Source organism: Corvus moneduloides, chromosome Z (assembly GCF_009650955.1).
Source record: "Corvus moneduloides isolate bCorMon1 chromosome Z, bCorMon1.pri, whole genome shotgun sequence".
Classification (NCBI taxonomy): domain Eukaryota; kingdom Metazoa; phylum Chordata; class Aves; order Passeriformes; family Corvidae; genus Corvus; species Corvus moneduloides.
In genome coordinates, this window is record NC_045511.1 from 32,854,105 (window position 1) to 32,876,547 (window position 22,443).

General features: G+C 43.5%; 1 protein-coding gene across 2 annotated transcripts in view; it reads left to right on the forward strand.

Annotated features, from left to right (window-relative positions):
- SLC44A1 (solute carrier family 44 member 1) overlaps window positions 1-15,343 on the forward strand; it is an 88,306-nt gene extending 72,963 nt beyond the window's left edge. Inside the window, exons 17-18 of one of the 2 annotated variants that reach the window (XR_004237367.1) lie at window positions 794-1,003; window positions 5,422-15,343. The gene's annotated coding sequence lies outside the window, so the exon portion shown is untranslated. Of the gene's footprint in view, window positions 1-793 lie in introns of both variants that reach the window. The other variant, XM_032095361.1, reaches the window with a different exon arrangement.
- Window positions 15,344-22,443: the final 7,100 nt, after the last annotated feature.

Genomic DNA, 22,443 nt, shown 5'->3' on the forward strand with positions numbered 1-22,443 from the left:
GGCCCTCTCTATGCAGCATTTAGTGTGCAGCAAAGGGGATCCTTCTCTGAGCAAGGGAGCCCAGATCCTGTGCTACTGGAGTCTGGCATGGCTCCTTCCCTCCACCGCAGGCCACTAAGGAGCTGACCCAGTTTTAGTCACTGGTATTTAGATGTTTAATGAAGATTAGCTAGTGCCTAGGGAGAGATTATTTAGAATTTCTAATTACTGTTTAAATTAAGAATGTGTGAAATGGATGGAGCTTGCACTCCTGCACACAGAAAACCTAAAAAGGCTGTTTTTCTGACAGATTACTGCAGATTACTGCATAATCTTCATCTAGTGCTTACTCTTGTTTACCTTAGATACACTAAAAATAAAATGGAAGAAAATCCAGCACCAGAGTATATTTTCTGAGACCCTTGCCAGAGCAGTCAAAGCTAGAAATAAAGCCTGTGACAGAAGCTACTGAATTGTAGTATCTCACTACCTCAGCTGACAGTAATCAAGTGGGAGACAAATAAATGGGTGAGCAGGCATTTCACACTGCAGTCCTCTGAAGAAGAAATCACAAACCTGAACCCTGTGCCCTAGGAAAAGGCTGCCACAGTCTCAGAAATAGTGATAAGATGTCCCCTGTTTTTACTTACTTTTCTGATAGCTCTTACTTGTATTCTAGTTTTAACTATTAAGTCCTGAACACAAACCTTAGACAAAGAACATTTGCTAGTCATTGGCGATGCCAGATGGAGTAGGGTGGTCTAGCTACTTCTGATTGCAAGGGCCTGCCATGTCCCCCCACCTTTGCTTCCAGGTGAGAAAAGGATGGCTCAAAGATCTGGACACCTGCCTGGGGCCAACACACTGCTGCTCCACCACAGACCTCCTCTGTAGCCTGGGACCTACACTTGCTCTCTTCATGCCTTGCTTTCTTCAAGGAAGGGGATACCATGAAGGCCAAGTACATTAAAGATCAGTCGGCACTCAGATACCGCAGGAGGATGGATGAATGAAATAGGGGCAGGTAAGGCTGTGTGTGAAATTGGGATCTAAAAATACCTCTCTGCAGCTTCAAGAGGCAATGAATTGGGTGGAAGTTGCAACCCATGCAAGGGAGATTATACAGATGTGAACACCTCAGACTCATTCCTCTTCTGAGAGTTAAAATATCTGAAAACTCAATCCTCCACTAGAAAATCATCTCCAGTCCTTTACTGGGTCTTGGTAGTTCACTGTGCCTGCTTTCTGCAAGAAGAAAAATCCACTTGTTGGAAGGGTGCTGGGTCTCTTTCAAATCTCTCAAAATTGCACTATCCCTAGTGACAACAAGAGACCTAACTTTAGTACCTGGTGTTGAACATTGCTGAATGAAGGAAAAGCATTTCAGAGCATGAGTTTGCTGCCTGTTCTGAAAGGTTGGGTAGGAGGGCTGCGGAGGAGTTCTTCCTTCTTATGGTCACAGAAGCTCTACTGCCTCCAGGCGAGGAGTATCACAGCTTGCTTTTGAAAGCTGTGGTGTTGGATCTGTGCATTATGGGACAACATAAGGACAAGAAAACCTCAGAAGGATCTGTATTGCATTGCAGCAGGAGACCAGCCTGCCAGAAGAGCATGTGAGGTTCTTGCTGTTTATGATGAAGATGAAGCTTGACAGCTTTATAAAAATATAATTTTTTCCCCCAAAAGACCAGCGTAAGTGCTTGCAGGTCTGAATTTCCCAGAAGATGAACAGCTTGAAAAGCTATTAAGCTTCTGGAAGAAATAATAAGGAATCAAAGCTTGAATGAAGAGTGTAGGAGAACTATACAGTATGTTCATGGGCTAGGGCCCCCCACCTTTCCATAATCACCATCTGAACTTAGTTTAAGAATAGCACATAACAAGGCAAGTAAAAAGCACACATTGAGGTTTTAAGCCACAGGGGCAAATGAACTCTTGTTTGAAATAAGCTAAACATTTGATACGTGGTCACACACTGTGGTGGGGCTCCAGGAGGGCTCCAGCCATGACATGGTGAAGGAACTGGGGGGAAGGAGGGAATGGACTGATGACCTGCCAAGCCAGAGGCAGGACTTCAGTTGGGGTAAGTCCCAGCAATGGGGAAACCTTGTTTGGTGTCCAGGCTGCTGTGGGCCAGCCTTCTATTTGCATGTACCTTGTAGCTCTGCCCACGCCCACTAAGGTCCTGCAGATCTTTTCCAGCTACTATTACTGGAGGGATCAGGGTAGAAAAGCAGTAAGTAGGGAAAAGGCAATGGAAAATCTAATCTGGAAAGGGCAGTAAAGTAGCAATGAAGTGCCAGAACTCAGAGACCCTCCTCTGAAGTGGAAAGCCCAGAGGGGATCCAAGAACATTATCTATACCATGCTTACTGGAGGGATGGCAGTGAAGTGTTTCTTTGCAGGGTGAGTATTTGTGCTTGCCTTTACCAATTACAGCTGCTGTAATGAACACAGCTGTTGCTGGAAATAAAAAAAAAAAATTTAAAAAACCCAAAACTAAGTTGCTTTGGCTAGAATTAAGCATTTGCATGGAAGTGTTTGGAAAAGTCCTATGAAGACAAATGAGCTCTTTCTGTCTGATCATCATTGGATTTGCAGCAGAAGGAGATTTTGGAGAGACCCTCCCTTGAGTGTCTTACTTTTGCAAGGGGGAAGAGCTGTCCTTGCTGCTTGTTCTGATACAAAAAATGTTAAGAAGGTCTGGTAATAAATGATGCAGTGTTGCAGGCTAGGACACAGAGCACCTTGGTGTGATAGTGGTAACACATTAGGCACGGGGTACTGAGTATGTCACATATGTCCAGATATCCCTGTGGTGTGCTTGTGCAGGTGGAAGCTGTTAAAACTTACTAGCACTTCACACTGAAGTAGTCTACTCTTTGGAAAAAAAAAAGAGCAGCTGCTCCTGAGTCAAAGGGTTAAAATTTTTTGTATCACAAAACCTAGACAAATACAAAATTTTTGTTTTCACTCTTGCAGATGAGTCCTGCCAACTCATTCAGCCTAAGGGCACAGCTCAGTACCAGGCACAGGCAGCATCATAAGCCTAAACAGCAACAGCTTCATCTGCTATTCTGTTCCTTCCTTTGCAGTCACAATAATAAAATCCAGGGGGAATTAAAAGTATCCTGGCTGCCGAGCCCATCATCCAACCATTGTAATATGACTGTGAAATACAGAGCCACAGACTAGCAGGCACAATTAGCTAATAAGACCGGTGCTCCATCATAACCCCATTTTAAACAGGCTGCTGATAGAGTAATTTTGACACCAAAATAGCATCACAGGAAATGCATATTCACTGAAACTCATTGTGCGTTCTATTAAGCAACACTACAAAGAAGCCAGCAAATGATTTTCACTGGGGGCTGTCAGCAGGAGCAATTTCTCTGCTCAGACGCGTGCTGATGAGAAAATTTTCCATGTCCCCTTCCCCCAAGCAGAGCCAGAAGGGCATGGTTACACATGCCAGCTGTGAAGGTTTTAGGCTGCCCACAGCTTCCCTCACAGACCTCAGCTGGGAGAAACACCATGGCTGTTCAGCAGCACATTGGCTCTGCCATATCCTCCATAAATAACTCAGCTCAGCTCAACTCAGTGTGCATTGAGCCATATTTATTCCTGTGGGGCACTAGGCCTGTTCTTACCCCTACGCATGAAGATCGGGAAACCAAACCAGCCATGCTCGACTGTTTGAGTCAGCTCCTAGAAAATGGAGGACCAGCAGCTCAGAGCCCGTTAGGGAATGTAATTTAATGCTCTTTAATGCCCCGACAATGTACAACTGCTTCCCACAGCATGCATGGATGCACAGCACTCCCTGGGTTTGGAAGCTCCCCAGCAATGGTGCTCTCTGTCACGGTCCTAACTGGAAACAATGCAGCTCTCTGAAAGGAAAAGGCAACATTTTTTTCTGCTCTGGTTTCTCCTGTAAGAACAAACTGCTCTCTTTTATATCTAATCTAGGTTTTTAACAAACCAGCAAAGGGCAGTTCATCTTATTAGAGCCCACGACATGAAATCTTTCACCACAAAAATAATCCTAGTGCAATGAAGTCTCCAGTCTTCAAAGGCACCTCTTGGGCCAGCTCCAGCCCTGAAAAGCCTTATTCTGAGATGAGCTGTGGTGCTGCAGCTGGGTGGTATGGCTTCCAGTGACCCTTCCTGAGATCTATTCTCTCAGTGCCCCCCGCCTCTGCCTTCTGAGCCTGCCCGGAGGGTGGACTCACAACGTGCCAGGATTGCTGTGAGCTTTGCCAGCCTCTTGCCTAAAGGACTGTTGCCAGCTTGATGACTTTCTGACAGATGTCAACCCTGTGTGCCCCACTTCTCTCCTCCTCCAAGGCAGGGCTGATTTGTGTCAGCATTTGTCCCCCCCACAGCCTGCGGTGCACACACCTGACATGATTTTTTACTGGGCACAGCCAGCCTATGAGTGCTGCCAGAAGTGTGAACAGATGAGAAGCTCACCTCCTGACTGGCCCAGTCCAGAGCCAGAAGACTGTGCACAAAGCACTGGCATTGACAGTACTTGACCTCCCCCAGCTCCTGTCCTTTCCTCCTCCTTATCAGACTGCAACCCAAGGTGATGCACCAGAGGTTATTGCTCTCTGGGAGGTAGCAGAAAATTAGCATTTGGGGCAAAGGTGATCTGCTGCCTCTGAGTTTCAGTTACAGTAAGTGTAGGACAGGATTATAACACCCTTTCATGCTCCCCAGCTTCTTCTCCTTAAGGAGATTTATGGCTCATCAAGCCCAAAAAGTGCTGTGGTTTTTTTCCTGCTGCGAATCTTCTTTTGCTGTGCAGCCAGAATTCACTGCAAGATCTGAGAAGTTAAAGGGTCAGATCCTTCATCCATTACTGCTCCCTGAAGTGGTTACACAAATATATGCAACACTGCCTTCACAGAAGTGCAGAAATGTGACTTCTAACCCTTTTATGACTGTCTTTTTGTCCTTGAGGATCACATCCCTGAATCACCTTTCTTACCTCACCTCAATTGCTGCAGTCCTATTTTTTTCTATTCTTTGAACAGACAGTTGATCTTCATGCCGCACATAAAACTCACCCTGTGCTTTGCTGTCCACATGCTCAGCCACTTCCCTTCCACTTGTTTACCTTACACTGCTTGTCTTCACCTACCCAAACATCACCCAGCTGTGCCTCTGTTCAGCTCTGCTGTTCTCTGTGATTTTCCAAAACCAAACCTTTGGACCCAGCCTTGAGCTCTGTGTATAATCTATACCTCTCCCCCACCCAGGCCTTGCCTCCATGATATTTCTCTCCTCTTCCAGCTCTCCTGGAACCTGAGGTGTCCCACAGTCATGTTTATGCTCTGACTCTTGCTTCTGTCATCTGGGACAAAGTTCCCCATATTTCCCTCTCTCTCTCTCTCTCGGTTCTTTTTCAAGCTAGATGTCAAATTTTTTGTCTCACAGTTTAAACATCCTCAAGGAAAGAAAATGGAAGCTGTGTGCATTCTGCAGCACTGGCTTGCCCCAGTAACTTCAGTGAAGGTAGGCAAATGGACAACAGCTTCCAATCTCTGTCCTGCCTTTTACAGGATCAGTCAATGGCCGTGTATTTCTGCTGCTATTTTAAACTTTGATCACCTTGCTTTGTACCTAATGCTAGCAACAAGACACAGATGTATTGCTACCTCCTTGCATGTCCATCCTGCAGTTCCTCTCTCTGTGTAGGTGGGTCGCTGTGTAGTGCTTGGTAAACCAGGGGTCTGACTCCAATATAAAATGTTATGCTGGAATTTCAACTGCCCTTGGCTCTGTCTGCCCCCCACTTACTTGCACTACAAGCAGAGTGGAGAGCAGATATGCACAATCAAGTATTTTTAACCATGTCACCCTAAAATTATTTGAACAGGGACCCAAAGGACTTATGCATGGTGTGTTCTAGTTCATTCAAGTACCATTTAAGTGGAATTGCTAGTTGCAGGGTCCCTCGTTGGCACAGGCAACAAGCCCATAGATACAATCTGTCTACATTTCACTCACAGATAGAATAGACAGATTCAGATCTAAAAAACCTAAAGCTTTGTTTTAGAATGTGTTTTGTCTTGGATTCACTTACAATTTAAACACTGATTTGTTTGAAGTGCTCACTTTGAGAAGACATGAGGAAGTTAGGCACTCCACACTGGCTCCAGTAACATGGGGAGACTCACACTGGTTTCTGCAGGATTTCACTGCACTTTTCAAATGAAAACCAAGACGCGCCCTAAATGCTTTCAGCACATGGCACTTTTTAATTAAAATTTATTTCAGTTAGTGACCTTAGCAGAGCATAGTGCCACGTGTTGTTACCTGCTTGTCCTCTGCGAGGCCACAGCTGGCAGGTGGCACACCCTGACGACCCTGGGCACACAGACCTACATGCAGGCTCTTCTAATGGCGGGTGTGCCCCTGCAGCCATCACATGGTGTCCTCTTCTGCACGGACCCTCAGCATCCCCAGGTGGGTGAGGGCTGTGGAGCTCAGGGCCAGAGAGGTGCCTGCAGGAGCAGGCACTGAGGGAGACTGGGGCGTGGTGGGGACAGGAAGTGCAGCGATGGGTGCTGCTGATACCCAGGTCTGGGGTGCTTGTGGGGGTGTGGCAGAAGCCCTGAGACAACACAGGTCACAGCAAAGTCAGAAAAAATGCTTGCAAATTTGCAACCTCCATCACTTTGCCTTCTCTCTGCTCTTCAAATCTTTTACAAAATACTTCAAATATCCCCAACAACTTTAGTAAAACTCTACTTGCCTGAGCAAAACTGCAACTACTTAAAAAGAGGATGTGGCCCCAGGAGGATTCAGTAAAAAATGCTATAAATTATAAATGCTTGTCAGTGATCAGCAAGCTGCCTGTTTGACCAGCTGGCCAGAAAATGGCAGGCTTTTCAAGTCAGGCACGTCCAAATTGCAATAGCAGCAGTCACCTGTTCCTGTGAAGGAAGGTGTACACTGTACACAGATGCTTTCTTGAGCACTATGACAGTCTGATTTCCATTTCAGGTCTCTGGCAACAGCTGCACCCTCTAGAGGAGCATGCTGTGGAGCTTCTTCACTGGTCAGGGTGACCACCTTGGGCATGGGAAATCTCCAACTAATTGCAGCATGGTTCATTCTCCCCCACAGAGCAGGCAGACACCGTGGGGAAGTGGAAGAGGACTGGCTAATCTTTCTTTACTAGAAAGTGCTGATGATGTTCGGCTGCAGTCATAGCTGGCTGTCCTAGGGAGGAAGATGTGGGGCTGTCACCAGCTGCTCCTCAGGCTTTCAGACCACCCACAGCTCCCAAAAGGAGAGCCAGGATTGCTCTTGGAAGAAGTAAGATGAAGGTGTCTTTACAAACAGACTGTGTGAATCTGCTTGTCGACAGGGCCAGGGATTTGTAGATAAGTAAGTAACAGGCGAAATTATCAGTTTCAGAAAATACTACTAATTGACATGGACTGCTGCTCAGCCAAGGTCGTGCTAAATTCCTGAACTTAGAGAAGAAGAACAAAGACTTAATAGAATATGAATATCATTTAATATACAAAAAGGGGGTTGTATCTTAAGAGAGGCATACAGTACATGGATCAGGGAGTCCATACCTTGCAAGTACCTTAGCCAATGGGGAAAGGAAGAGGGTGATGCTGCTGGGAAATTAGGAAAAAAGGAGGCTGCATCCTCCAACAATTTGAGACACCCCAGGGGGAAATGCCCTATGGCCTCTCTCTTTGTTCATGAATAAAGTTACAGGAATCCTCTGTCTCCTTTTTGGACATAAACCTCTGGCGACGTGATTTTTTCTGCACACTGTCCATGTCACAGCCTCCAGCTCCGTTGTGCCCAGGCTACGGTCTCTGTGTGCACAAGAGCTTCCTCCTCCGCAAAGTTTTCAGGTGCCAGCACCCCTGTTCAATGTTAACTGGAGGGTAAAAATGGCAGGTCATGGACTATGATTGGTGCTACAGCAATCCTTCTAGGCACTGATCACAGGCAGGTAACCCACTGCTCTCCTCCAGACAGGCAGACTGACGAAGACACAGTGCCATCAGCTGGGCATTTGCAGAGTCCAGGCCACTTTCCTGCCAAAAGGCAGGGGCTTCATTTTGGTGACTACAAGCTTTTTGTGGCAGACAACAGTGCGTGCAGAGCATATGCCTGTCACAGGTGAGGTGGGCAAGCCAGTCTGCAGCACAAAAGCAGGATTAGAAGGTGTTGAGTAGGGCAGCACTAATTCTTGCTAAGAAGCAGATTTAGGGAGCCTTTTGTCCTTCATTCCACACCTTGCCATCCATCAGCACTTACTTGCTACATGAAGGCAGGCATGGCAGCAGCAGTGCCACTGGCACTAGCAGCAGTGTGCCATGGGGACAAAAGCCTTTGCCTGCAATTTGATTTGGGAACATTTTATAATGAAAGGGGAGGTGCAGGCAGCAAGCTGGATGGACATTATTCCTTAAGCTTTAACAGCTGGGGGACTGCAACTGACTCTGCAGCCCAGCAGAGTGCATACAGCCTTGAAAACCTAATTAATTATGCTCCTTCTCTTCCACACTGAAACTGGTCTTTCCAGTTGTGCTGGAGTATGCCAACATATCTCTCCCTGGAGGTGAGAGCTCATATTTCCTTCTCCCCACTAAAAATAATAGGCAACAGCAGAGCCTTTTCACAGGTGTGCTTGCTGTAATGCCACACGAAAAACCTCCCTTCTTCTGCTCTTTCTCTTGCTGCTGCCTCTGATCCTCCCCAGTTTATCTCTTCACTCTGCCTGTCTTCTTTCTGCTCCTGGATGGCTGCAGGGCTTCTCAAAATCTGGTTTTAAAATATGAAGTGACTTTTGGACTGTGTGGCTCTGGGCCATGCCTTCATAGGCAGTGGCTGAGGAAATGTACTTATTCACTGCTTTTTGGCATGGTCAAAGCTTATTCCTATAGACACTTTGGCATGAGAGGAGCAACTTCAGAAACTGACAAAATGATGTGGTTCGAAGAACTCAGCCTTCATCTTCATAGAGGGATGGCTCCTGAGCAATATACTTGTTTTTCACATAATGCACCTTCTGTTTCTTTCCAGCAGTTCTCATGAATTCCCTTGAGTCTGCTTTATTTGAGGGGTGTATAGGGGTTTATCCTACTTATATTGATATATCTTGTGTTCTGAAGAATTCCCTCTGTCAGAGACGGGGAAGGAGCAGGAGGTGCATGGGTGGGGCAGAGAATTAAATTCACAGTAGTTAAATGAAATTAAAGGCCAAATTCTAGTCAGCTGGGTCCTTTTGAAACTTACCTCTCCCAACAGAAACAGTCAGTATCAGGGGAACAAAATTCACAGCAGGGCAGTGTCCCAACGATGGCACAAGCCTGGTGATGCGTTTTAGTACCAGCACCGTGCTGAAGGCTGCTGTAACACCGTGAAGCTGCACTACAGCCCAGTGGCTGTTTGTGGCTGGATTTCTGTCAAACGCCATCATTATGAAATTACTATTTCCTTTCAACACTGCGGTGTTGGAATTCGTTTGTTTGTTTTTTTAAAATTTTTTTACTCTATTTTTAGAACTTGGATTAGTGAGCTCTGTGATAAAGCAAAGTAAACACATATACACAATACTCAGCCATAGAATGGCTGGGGTTGGAAGGGACCTCAAAGATCACACGGCAGGACAGTACGGCCTCACATGTGATTGCAGTTGTTGCGATCCCACATGACACCCAGGGTATGGGGACAGGCTCCCCACTGCGGGACACCCCGAACTTGAACCTGCCGCCCCAGCGCAGCGCACTCGCGGCCCGCCCCCGCGTTGGCTGCCAGCTCCCACTGCGCCTTCCCAGCGGGCATCCTGGACGAAGGAGGGCTTGTGCCGCCGGCGGGAGCCTGCATCCCCGTGCTGCTCCGGGGGAAGGGCGGACCTGCCCGTCTGTCCCAAAATGTGGAGTGTATCAAGATTGCCTTAAGTGAGGATGTGCTTCGGTGTAAGATCTTTGTATGCTTTCAAGCCTAATCAGCAAGAAAGGAGACGTAATCAGTGGAACAGGGAGCGGCTAGCATCGTCTAGTTCAGGACATCCGGGAACTAACAAGCTGTGCGGATGTAGTAAATCAAGATGTTAATGTTAGATACATTGATAACTTGGCAATACACTCAAGCTCCATGTATCCTATAGCTGAACTATGTGCATTATGATACTTGAAATCACGCCTGTAGATAAAAAAATCCCTCACCAGGTGAAAACCCTTCCCCTGAGCATGCGTAGAAATTATCTGGGGTGTATTAAGGTATGGAAATTTCCGACTAATCGTGATAGCGGAGCTGTACTTGAGAAGTCGCTGACTCCTAACTTGTGCGTGTAAATAATGTAGCGGCAAGGCCGGCACGGCGCGCTCCGTCTCTGGAATACCCCGGAGCTCGCGCAGCTCTGAAATAAACAACCAATGCCTCTCCTGAGTGTGTAATTATTGGCTTGTGGCGAGGAATCCGATTTTGTGGAGAGCGCTCCCGCGGCTGGGGGCGCTGCCAGGGGCTCCGCCGGCGCCTTCGGCGGTGCGGGGGCCAAGGGGCTGCCCCGCCCCGCTCGCCCTGGGTCGCAGCGGGGTCCCGGGGCAGTGTCCGGCCGCAGGCTCTGCTCCGTGCCCCGTGCTCCGGGCGCCGGCGCTGCCGCTGCTGCTGCTGCCCCGCAAAGTAGCGCGGCTCTGGTGTAGCGTGCCTCCCTGTAGCGTGTATCTCTGTCGGCAGTAACTATGGTGCATGCATAGACCCTTCTGTTTTCTCACTGACGTAGTTGAAGGGATCTAATTATAACAGCGTTTTTGTATGTTTGTTTTTCCTGTGTCTGCTGCCTTATAATTTTCTCTTTCCCTTACTTGCTATCTACCTCCTCGGGGAAATCACTGAGGAGCAAAGATGTGCCTGGCCAGGGGCTGAGCTTTCCAGTCCAGAGCTGGGTTGGAAAATGGGGAATAAAAAGCAGTGAAGTTTTGGTGCTGTAATTTTTTTCTCATTAGTTTTCTCTTTCAAACCAAAAGAAAAATGACCTAATCTGAGAGCCCATCATCCCTTCTTAATGAAACAATTAATTCCTCTAAGAAGCAGCAGAACTCTGTTTACACATCTGCTTCCACCCTAAGTCAAGGACACCTGATCGCAGTGATGATGTGGCTGAGCCCAGCTGCTCAAATCTCCCACCTGCCCAGCCCCGGATGCCAAGCTGGTAATAGGGAGCCCCTTTACTGAACCACCTAACCCCAAAAACCTGTGAGAAGGGAAAGTGCATTCTCAGATTTTAGAAGCAAACATAGGAAAACCCATAACAACTGTTGAAGCTCACACCTTACCATCTGCTCCAGATCAGGATTGCTGTGTTTCTCCAGCTTACCATGAAAAGCATGGTTATTGAAAGCTCCTGGCATCTTCTTTTTTTCCTGTTAAAATGGTAGGAAGATAGAGATATGTATTCCTAACAACTGGCTTGTTTTGCTTCTGCTCTGAGTAGATGACTGTGTTAAACTGGGACCTTGTGAATTCTGGCTGCCATCCTGCCTGTCCCCCTCACACTTCCCTCCAGCACAGCACCCATCTAAGAAGGATGTTTTTCAAGGGCTCGATTCAGATTGGTGGTTTCCACTCTCCTGGCACCATTACTTGAGTAAAATGATATGTCCTCTTATGACTGGCTCATCACAAACACCCTCTTCCACTGCTCACATAGTAAAGAACTACATAAATAAATGTAGTTTATGTTTATATATAAATACATATAATAAATAAAGTGTGTAAGCAGACATAACAAGCAACGTCAATCCTTGTAATACAAACCTGAGAAACATAGGCACACAATAGAGCTGTACAATTCACAAGAAGTTGAATCCATAAACTCTCTGTCATCTGTCCTGCATACCCCGCCAGGGCAGACAAGGCTAAACCTTGAAAACACAAGGATCAATTTAAAAAAATGAAAATAATCTCCCACCCTACCAACGGACTGCAGTTCCTTAAACAAAACAGGACTGTTGAATTCTACACTGCCTTTCTTTTCCCGATGAGAACAGATCGCAGTGCAGGGCGCTGGGGCCCCGCACGAGGCCGGCCATGGGGACATGAGCGCGCTGCTTCCTGAGGCACGCTCCGGGTCAGGCAAGGCTGCCCTCTGGTGTTTCCCAGCAGGATATCCAGCCTACCACCGGGGCTGCGAGCCGGGGATGCCAACATCAGAGTGCTTCCCGCACAGCCCTCCCTCCTCAGGCCAGCTGACCAGCATCACACGGCTCCATCACTGGGGAGTACCCCCGGATCCCTAAAATAGGACACGAGGAAGCGGCGACCAACCGTGCTGACTGACCCACCCCGCTCCCGGGTAGCACAGATCACCCGTACCATCGAATCCTTCAAAAAGACTCACAGCAAGCCAAGGGGGCCTGTGCCCACACTTGTCTTGTGCAGACCACAGGGCTGTTTTCTTCCCCTTCTCCTGACTCTTTTCTGCTGCTTTCAGTAAAAAAAACCTCTCATATATCTCCAAACAAAAGCAATTCATGTAGTTTTAAGAGGAATGGTGGAAGAAGGTAGCTCTGTCAAAATATTTCTTTGCGTGAGGACAAGTGGAGACCTCAGGGCAGCCTTTGTTGGCCCTTCATATTGATTAATTCATATTTACACTGCTTTGCTTCATTTGAATGGAGCTTGTTGTGATTTATTTCTCATGTATTTTCAGAAATGTAGCCCTGGCCTGCCAACACGGACAGGAATTCCACAGGCTGTAGTTTGGTTGCAAGTGTTTGTTTACTATTCTTGTAGTAGACAGTTGGTTGCATTGTGATGCTTAATAAATCCCCTTTTTTCTGTGTGTGTCGGTATGCAAGCAGAGCCTGCCCGCTGGGGGTTGAGACAAACACCCCCAGTGCAGGTAGCTCGGTGTGCCAGCTGCCGGTGCCAGCCGCAGGTTGTACCCTGGATGGCAGGAAGCCAGCCGGGAATGGGGGAGGACTCTTCGTCTAACGAAGGGCATGGGCCCTGCGGGGTGGGCATGAAGGAGACATTATCCCGAGACTCCGCAGGAGCCAGTGGACACGGAGAGATCCCGGACTAAACACCAGCGTCGGAATGCGCGCGGCAGCTCGAGCCGTCCTCGTGTCGCTGCACCACGAGTGAAAACGCTCCAAGAGGGGAGAGGTCTGGGAATGCGTTATGGAAAACCTGCGGCCGAGCCGGTGGGAGGAACCGGTCAGACTGGGGGGGTGTGGGGTGTGCAGGGAGCCAAGCGGGGCACCCGTCGGGTCACCGGAGCAGCCCGCTGCGAAGGGGCTGCGGTCCCGGCTGCGGCAGTCCCCGTTTCACCTAGGATCTCCGAAGCAGGGAGGAGCCAAAGGGTGCGTGTTGAAATTTCCGGAGTAGATCCAGTATCAGTCGTAAGAGTGGACTCGAGCCCCTCCGCTAGGGCAGTATTTTGTTCAGATTTGGTGACATTCCTGCGGGGGAGTGTGTGTGTGTGGTTGAAGTCCCTCGGAAGGCGCATGTAGAGGGTGGGGAAGTGTTTTTTGTCCGGTGCCGCAGCGTTATCCCAGGAGCCGCAGTCGCGGGGCGGGAGGAACGGCCGCTCTCACCTGGAGCTTGGCGGAGCGATGCCATCACGGGGACCGCCGATCACACCGATTCCCTTTCCTGCGGCAATGGTTGCCGGGCGATTCCCATATCCCAGGGTTTATTGCTGTGTCTGAAAGACGGCGCCGGGGGCTAATTGAGGGAATCTTACTACCGTGCATTCTATCAGTACTAATTAATGAATATTTACACATGTGTAAATTCCATTTAAAGGACGTAAAATCAATTTTGAAAAAACATCAAAATAAACCTTTTTGAGTGGACAAAAAATGGAGTCCATCCTCGGGGTAGGGGGGCGGTTGGTGGAAAGATGTCTTGAGGAAATATTCATCCTAATCAAAAGAGACAAACAAAGAAAGAAATTCTCATGCAAAAGTGGATATAAGATAAAATCTGTCTTGAAGGGTTTCCAGCAGTCCATATGTAGGCTCTTTCTAATATGACTTGCAACCATGGTTAATTGGGTCTCTGAAAAACAGACACGCTGTTATTTAGTCATTATTCTTAACCTCTGACTTGACTCTAGAAGAAATGAAGAGGCCCAGCAACAATGATGCAAAGAACTTCCATTTCCTGTGGCTCCCAGACAGTATTTTTTACTTGATTTTGGCTAACTTAATTTCTTGTTTGCAGAAAGACATTGGGAAGAGGTTTCTAAGAGTATGCAGGGAGTTATTTAATTTTTGCATTATGTCTGCTCTGCTATGTTGAGGAGTTCTTGTATTTGTTTTGGGTCTTTTGGTTGGTCTTTTTTCCCCCCAAACTTGTATTTCTGTGTAGAAAACCCTGATTTTGTTAATGTAATATCAAGGAAATTATTTTCCATTTTCATTTAAATGGAAAAATCTCAGGAACCTGTATTCATAATACAAACATTTTAAATAATTAATAGCTGTTTATTAAAATCTTAATCTTATTATTGCAAGTTTTTAGGTAGTTACCAAGAAATATTCCTGCTAGCTATTCAATTTGAAACAGTCTTGCTTGGTTATGATGGAATGCTATTACCATCTGGCAGCTACTCAGTGCCTGTGTGAAATGGCTGAGTCGTCTAAGTGTGCTTTGTGTCTCAAGTGTTGCCAAATGAGAGAATGAACTAGCAAACTTAATAGCAGACTGAGGTCAGGAGCCAAAACCTACATGATCTGGGAATTGTGGAGATGGGAGTAGCAGTGTGAAGAGGAAATCAGGCATGTTACAGATCAAGAGGGAAAAACAAATAAGAGCTAAACTGTGGCCTAATTCAGCATGAGAACAGAATAAAGTGTTTGCTATTTTGAAAACATTGTAAAAGTGGTAACAATGCCTGAGAACATTCTGTTTTGAACTTTTTCCTTAAGGTAAGCCATGTTTTAAATGAGATTATTTTATATCCACTTCTGCTCTCAGACACTGACTATTGTGTGCTGTCCAACTTGCTCATGAATTGGCACTTTAAAAACTGCTGTACAGCAATTGCTTACACAGCATTATTTTACATTTCTCACTGATACTAATTATTTTTGTCTGGGCCACCAGTGTCTTAAGTTAGCTGAATATTTTACTCCTTTAGATCATAATACTGATTCTGCCTTTAAACTGCATAAGTTATTAGATTAATAACACTGTAGGCATTAATAAAATACAAAACTGGCAGTCAGAAACATAACCAAAATACAAGCAGTGCATATAGACAACAGTTCAATGTTTGTTAATTATATGATGTAATATTTAATTACAGTATTTTATGCTCAGTATCAATTTTTTTGTGTGGAAAATAAACATTCAATGTCAAAATACAGTTGTAGCATTTAGTGGCCATTATTTTCCACAGCTTACACCAGAATTAACACAGATAATCTGTTTGCAAGAACCCATCACTTCTGGCACGTAATTTCTTCCTTTACTTACCAGTAGCTATACTACTGAAAGAGAGTTCTCATGAAAACTGGGCTGAAATGACTTTAAGTTCCAGCTGTTTCTGTAAGTGAACACCTAGGCCTTGTTAAAAGGAAGAGGCAGATCAGAGAATATAGCATTAGCACACCTGCTGGATGTACTCTCCTTCACTGCCTGTACCTGATTACATTTAAAAATTAAACAACTCCACACTTATGTGAGGGAAAACCTGTCTGCTGTATATTCTACTGTGTATTTCCCTGAATTCACATGATCTTTTCTCCGGACAGATAAAATAGGTATTGTATCAAGATAGTTCTTGCCCTATTTGGAGCCCATTTTGCAGAGGTGTGTGGTTAGATATTTCCCAAGCAGGGGACTTACTTTCTCTTGGTTTTCAGTCTATGCTGTCACTACTGCCATAACACATTGAAACACAATAACTGGTAATAATAATAACAATAATAATAATAATTGTAATAATAATAACGAATGCTACCTTCATCTAGGGCACATTGATATCTCCCACGGGATACAAGGTTTCTGAACTTGGAGTGAAATTTTAAAAGAGCAATAATATTTGTTACGTAATCCATATAGATTTACTAATCTCCAGAAAAATACTCCAAAGTCTACGGGTGACAGGCGTGGTAAAAAACAAAACAAAGGCATAATTTTTTGTTTATAAAGCTATAGAAAAAGCTTCTAGTATAACACACATTTTTAGCTATAGTAATGCACTTAAAGAATAAATATTGCACCTAAATATACCAGAGTGCTTTCAATAAACTATGCTGCACATTAAATCAAGTGAAATGAACTGCCCACAAAATAATTTTATATTAATTATAGGTCACATTTAGCTGTAATATGAGAAGATTTTGGCTTAGTTTTCTATACACTGTAATCAAGAACCCCAGACTAGATAAATTTTTCGTAACATATAATTTTCATGTAACTTTTCTAATGAAACAAAGAAAATCTCCCCAGTTACGGAGACAGATTATATGACCAGATAAAGACATTAGAGTTGGTGCCAGGGGAGTGATAGTTGGTCCTTACCAACCACTATAAAAGACATAGACTGCTATCAAGTCACTAAATTCAGGTTATCATATAACCTTAAAACGTGCACATCAGTTGTAAACTCTTCAGAGCAAAGAATCTTTTTACTCTGCTTTGAGGGTCTTTCTGAGGGTGATAGAGCCCTTCAAAACATCCTCTATTTTAATTTAAAAAATAATTTATATGCCACTAAGCCATAGATCATTTATTATATTATAGAATATTATATTATAGAATTATTATAGATTAGAATTTAAAAGAATAATATTAATAATTCTAATGGAATTATTATTATAGAATAGAATCATAGAACAGAGTCACAGAATAGAATATTTTCAGTTGGAAGGGACCCATAAGGATCATTGAGTCCAGCTCACTGTTCCTTTCAGGACTATCAAAACCATATGAATAAGAGCATAATGCAAATGCTTTTCTAATTACTTGTTGCAAATTAATAAACCAAACTAATCTACTGAAAGAAATTACTTCAATAGTACTAAGGAACCACAAAAGCACTTTGAAAGCTTGTTTCAGAAGGCGTGTGGACACTACATGTAATTACATACCAAGTGGGTAAGTAGCTGAGCTTCAGAGCAGTATCAGTATTTTCACTCATTTCAGTCACCACAAGGTGGTAGCATTTCTGAACATTACTCATACTGCCTGCCTTCTCTAGTACTTCAGCAGCGGCCTGATTTTTAATCGCAGAATGGTTGAGGTTGGAAGGCTCTGGATGTCTGCTGGTCCAGCCCCTCAACTCCAGCAGAAACACCCAGAGCCAGCTACCCAGATGGCTTTTGATCATCTCCAGAGTGGGAGACTCAACACCACTCTGAGCAACCTGCACCAGTGTTTGGTGACCCTCAGATTAAAGAACTCCAACATTTTCCTGATGTTGTTATTGTTCATATTAACATATTAATGTTCAAGAGGAACCTCCTGTGCTTCAGTATGTGCCCATTGCCTCTTGTCCTGTCACTGGGCACTACTGATAACATCATAGCTCCACCTTCTGTACACACTGCCTCCAGGTATTTGTACAGTGAGGTGATCGCCCTTGAGTTTTTCTTCTCCAGACTAAACAGTCCCAGCTCATTCAGCTTTTTCTCATAGGAAATAAACATCCATAAAGATCTTTGTGTTGGCCCGAACTCTCCACAGTACCCAAAATACTCTCCATGTGCTCACAACTAGACGCAGCATTACAGGTATGACATCAACAGTGCTGAGGAAAGGGGAAGAAGAACCTCCCTTAGCCTGCTGGCAATGCTCCTCCTAATGCAGCCCAGGACATAAATATTTTCTAATAATAAGAATAATATTAAAGAGCTCCAGGAAGCTCAGAGAAAAGTCTGGTGACTACTCTGGCTTTATTCTCACTGTGAAGGTATATTACAGTACACTGTCTGCCCATTACTGTCTCAATTCTTCCTCACGCTTTTCCCCTCTATAGTCAATTCTTTTCCAACATTCAGTCTTCAGAAAAAGTTAAAATAAAGAAGAGCACAAGACAACAATTCTGCTCCTGGTTTCACAATTAAAAGCCAGTAGCTTATTCATTTGCACAGGTGAAGAGCAAGTTATGTCCCACCTGACTTAACTTAAAAGTTAATGTTTTCAAAATGCCTTAGAAAAGAAATTACATCTCTTTTGTTTACAGTTCAGTTCAAAATTGTAATTTAATTTCTAGTTTAAGGAATAAACTTATGCTAATAAGTTCCTCTCCATCAATGGTGGAGCTACCCGGTATGCTTTTTAAGGCACCAGTACTTTTTTCGCTATCAGTACAAATGTCTTGATAAACTAGCAGTAAGATGCAAAACATGTAAGGAACTAAATGTGATAAGGAAGACACTGTACCTACACAAGAGGAAAATAGCTAATCAGCAACTTTGTAAAGAAAAGGCTACATTGGCTAGAGTGATCAAATCAAAGGACATAACTTACAAAGTCAGCACATGCAAACCGAGGCTGTTTATTCTCCAGCAGCCTGCATAAAGAAAGCTCCCACTGTGGTTACACTGGGTGTAAAACACAATGGCCAAGATGATTTGACCTGCACAAAACCTGGCTCTTTCTGCAAGTTTAAGAGCTTCCAGAACAGTGTTGAGCACAGAGAGAAATTCAGCTGTGTTTGTATTCCTCCATGAACATACAACCAAAAATGCTAACAGGTAGTTTTAATTACCTCTAGCAGCAGCAGTGCGTACCACCCACCTAATTAAGCATGGCAGCTGCCTCTGGAAGTGCCAGTCTCTTCCTACTAATGATAAAGTTTTCAAACCTGAGTGCTTTGTGTTGCACCTAAATCAGATGTACAGACAACAATGATGTAAAAGTCCTCAAAAAGGACTTCATTTGCACATGGGTCTCCCTTCATTCTCCCTTGGCCTGCAAAGGCAGAGAATGAACACATAGTTTTGTGAGCAGCAGAGCATGCTTCAGCATAGAAATATCTCTGGGTGAAGAGCTCTCAGTACCTGAACAGTGAACTAAACAATACTTTGAAGGTAAAGAGAGCTGGGAATTGTGAAACACTTTCAATAGGAACTCTTAGACTGCTGAGGAGGTTGTGAAATAAATGTTGTTGGAAGTTGTTTTTAAAAATCCATCTCAGATGTGCCCTAAGCTTCTAGCCACTGTATATCTTTTTATGGAGTTGAGAACACTTTTCTGTACTTCAAAAAAAGCAGTCATCCAGCCATGATCAGCATTCACAGGAAACCATGTACCTTCACACAGGCCGCAGGGATTGGTTGCATTTGTTGTTCTCACAAGCTGTATGTGTTGGTGAAATAAATATCAGGCATACTTTATTTGCTGTTGAATTTCTTTTAAAGTGAAGACATACTAGATGACTTCTTTTGGCCTCTCCACACTTTATGCTTTGTATTTTTGTTCAAAACCAGGAGGAATTTTATCTCAGGACTAAAAGTAATCTCCTCTGTATGCATCAATAAGGTCTAGGTGACCTGCCAAAACTCAAGATATGTAAGGTTATTGTGGTAAGAATAGAAACAGATGGCAGAGTCAGGTATTTTTCCACACACTTTCATCTGCTTCACAGTTCAAAGCCTTCAGTCACCTCCCAGGGTTAATCTTTCTTCCATGTTCTCTCCTTCTCCGTCGGTACTTTACATAATGGTATCAGACTTTGGCATCTTGTCTGGTTTTTTTGCATTGTTTCTTTCTTGTATCAGCAAACACCCAGTTCAAAACAGTAACAGTAACACATCTTCACTTCTTATTTCAAGATATAGATGACTTTTGTTTTGGAGGAAGATATGCATTCAATTTTGAAAATGATATTACTTAAAAAACTTATTTTCACAAAGGAGCTCTGTCCTGCACTGTACAAAAGTCTTAAACTAATTACAATAGTTGAAACTTAGCATTTAAACCAGAGTCAAATCACCATTACAGAAATTAATGCCAAATATTATAGTAAGAATTTTTAGTACTGAAAAGCTTTTAAATATATCGTTTAGTAGCCCATGTCACAGATGGGTGTGGAACAACAGTGCCCTATCAAGTAAGAGGACCCTTAAAGAAACTGGGGGACTGAGTATTTCATATGCAGACCACAATATTTCTAGCAATAGGAGAAAAGTCTATAAAAGACAAAAAATCCTTCACATGTTAACAATTTCAACAATAAATTGGGAGGGCACTAATTTCTCTGTTCAAAGCCTGAAAGCCTCTTAGGTGCAAGGATATCAGGACTTTTATTTGCTGATAATGCCAACCCTTTTTTTGAGATCTGAAGAAGGAGGGTGATACTTACATGCTTTTGCCATGCTTTTGCCATGCAAGGAGAACAGAAAAATCTCTGGAAAGAAGTTCAGAAGTACGTTTGTTAATATCTGAATATATGATCCACAGTAGTATTTACATAAGTGTCTATACATACCACAAGTGATTCAGTCTATCACCTTAATGCTGCCTTGTGTTTAGCTTATGCAGCAGAAGGACAGAAAGACATAGACATGATTTGAATGTAAGCAAACTATATGGCAAAGACATGCCTTACCATTTGTTCTCAAGAAACTTTTAAAATTTATACTTTTAAAACTTAGATCTTGTTCTTGCCACTGGTCACTTTTTCCAATATAACACCTCAGTGCTGATCAGGTTTTGCAGTCTGTCCTGCTCAGCAGCTGAATACATTTCCTACCATCAGTGTTCCTGCCCAAGTTGGTGTCATGCAGAGAACAGTCCTACAGCCTCCAGAGAATCCTTGTATTTGGGCTGATGTACAGCACCATAAATTCATTATCCTACTTTTCCCTGAACATGATTTGACTTGCACAGGAATCATCACTGCCTATGAACAAATCTGTTCTCTTTTGAGTTGAAAAGCAAGTTAAATATTCAACATGTTCTCTGGAAGATCAACTCAAAGAGAGAATATTACATAGCGTAGGGAAGGCATTAAAAGAAAAACCAGCCCTCCCACTCATTCCTCTAGAAGATACTGAAGTAGAAGTTTCTTAATATCCAGCCTCAAATATCTGGAGTCTTGACTGCTAAGCAGCACAGGCACCTGAAAACCTTTCACACCCTGAAACCTGAGAAGTTTTTAACCTGTGGGGGTATTAGGCAGTGCGGAAGCTCCAAGCCTCAAGCAGGTAAACAAACTGCCAGAAAACAGGCAAATGTTAAAAAAGTTCAGGGACAGCTGGAGGGTTTCATGGCATTCTAATCCCCATTCTACATGCTGATTTCAAAACATTCTAATGGTTTTATGTAGCACTGCTGATATTACCTGGCATTACCAGTGCTCCCTCAGGCCTAAAAACCAATTGTTACTGTGTTTCCTTTGCTTGGACTAGATGAACTATAAAATTTTTTACACATGTCAAAGAAGTTTGACTTCTTCTAAAGCTTTCTACAAATAGGGTTTTAATTAAAAGAACAGTTACAGAAATGAAACAAGAGAATTCTGTTACTATTGGCATATTATACAAAATGTGCTATTTTAAATCAGAAGCAACACAAATACAGGTGGTTTCAAAAGCTTTAAAGAAAAATTTTATCTTAGAAGCAGAAAAAATATATTTATATTTAGAAGAAAAAACCTAAAGGGTTCCTTTGCAACTTTTTCAAAAAAATTCTAAGCCGTTTTGAAGAGTAGCAATAAGGCACATTTTACCAGATGCACCTTGATTAAACTTTGACAGTCAACACCAAAGGAAGCTGCTGGGAATATATTAATGTTCTTCACACACAGCAGAGAGGAATAGGCGTGAGCAAATTTCAGCCCAAGTATTCTGACCTGTTAGTACCTAAATATACTGAAATAGTACAAATCAAAGATTTAAAAGTTTTAGGATGAAGGATCATCTTTCCTTAATTGCAGATAGGTTACTCCCAAACAGACATAAAGAAAGATTTTTCAGAGTAAAGTGTTTGATATTTCTTTAGTTTACTAATGAAATACTATGATTCAAAAATTGCTATGTTTCAAGAACCATGTTTATCCTATCTTTAGAGGTCCTACAGATATATCAACATTCTGAAACTCCTCAAGTGAAAGAGAAAGGTGAATGTGAGTTTTAAACTGATCCATGTTTCTTGGTTTGTGGACTCAACACTTCAAAAATTAAAAAACATGGGGATATTTTAAATTTTAAATTAGAGTGTGTTTAATGTTGGATAATGCTTGCTTTAGTGTTTGTTTTACAACATTTTTTGTTGGTTTTCCTTGAGATTTGTTTTTGCTTGGAGTATTTACTTGAATTTTATAAAATTCAATGTAACTCACCAAAGATTTCTTTCAAAGGCTTGGAGGAATATATTTAAATTAAACCATGTTGGCATTCTGTATTGTAAATAACTACATACACAGTTATTTTTAAACTAGATCACCCTGGAATATGGAGTAATGAGTAAAGCAGAGTGTTTATAAGGTGATTCATAGCCTTTTAAATACCAGAA